Raw genomic sequence first — 1,372 nt, 5'->3', positions numbered from 1 at the left:
TAGTGTTGAACAGGGCTCTGTAAGTATAGGCCAAGCCCCAGCACATCGCTATGATTTGTCTGTCTCTGGTATGACCAGGATGACAACATACCTCTTTTAAGTGTTTTACTAATTTTTCTGGATTTTGCCCTTGTTCACTGGCCTAGATTCTTGCCCAGACTATCTGACACACCATGCCACTTATGACTGTCCAGCCTCGGGGAAAATCTCTTGGTCCTCCTATATCGTCATCTAACCCTAGACAAGACCTAAACCCGACTCTGCTTAACTGTCGAGATTGGATGAAATGGTTGTGAGTAAAACACACTCTGTATGTGTGCCAACATGGTGATCCCCATCACAATAAGCAGGCAGTTCTCAAGGGTACCCAAAGGCCATTCAAAACCCTCAGAACTCTCAAATGATGCTGTCTGGGGGGGGGGGGGGGGGCTGTGAAGGTAAGGGAAAGTCACCTTCATAGGTTGACCACCCGAGGAGAAAAAAGATGTGTAATTGCTAAACACTTCTATTATATACCTACCAAAGTATAGAGGTATTGACCACACTGGGAACATAAGCCAGATCAGTTCCATGATCAATGAGTCTAGTGTATTACAAGTCATTACCATAAAGTACAGAGAAACAAGAACCTCAGTCCAGGCGCCCCAGCTGATAAACACTAAAGCAGCAAATATCAGCTGTAAGTAAGGTAGGACATGCTGAAACTCTGAGATCAAAACCAACAACTTTGAGAGCTAATAAATCAGCATTATGACAAGCAACTATTCATCCAAAACAGTGAGTGCTTATCACAAATACGATTAGACACACTCTGGTCAGATCTGTCGTTATCTCAACCCTTCGTGCCCCACGTTGGGCGCCACAAAGAACTGTCCTGGTTTAAACCCAGCCGGCAACCCATAACCATGCAGCTGCTCACTCACTCCCCCACCTTCTTACCCCCACTCCCAGAGGGATGGGGAGGAGAATTGAAGGAATGTGACTCCCACTGGTTGAGATAAGAACAGTCCAGTAACTAAGGTATAACACAACTCACTACTGCTACCACCAATGATAATAATGATAAGAGAAAATAACAAGGGAAGAGAATACAATACCACTCACTGAATGAGTCCGACACACCCCCCCCTCCCCCCCCCGAAGAGAGCCCATGCCCTTCCGAGTAACTCCCAGTTACCTCCCTGGGCATGACATGCTGTGGTATGGAATACCTCTTTGGCTAGTTTGGGTCAGGTGTCCTGTCTCTGCTTCCTCCCGGCCTCCCCTCATCCCTGGCAGAGCATGAGACTCACAAAGTCCTCAGTCGGAATAAACATTACTTAGCAACAACTAAAAACATCGTTGTTATCAGCTCTGTTCCCAGGCTGAAAGT

Source organism: Lathamus discolor, chromosome W, assembly GCF_037157495.1.
Source record: "Lathamus discolor isolate bLatDis1 chromosome W, bLatDis1.hap1, whole genome shotgun sequence".
NCBI classification, from domain to species: Eukaryota; Metazoa; Chordata; class Aves; order Psittaciformes; family Psittacidae; genus Lathamus; species Lathamus discolor.
The sequence above is the reverse complement of the archived record's forward strand: the minus strand, read 5'-3'. Positions refer to the sequence as shown.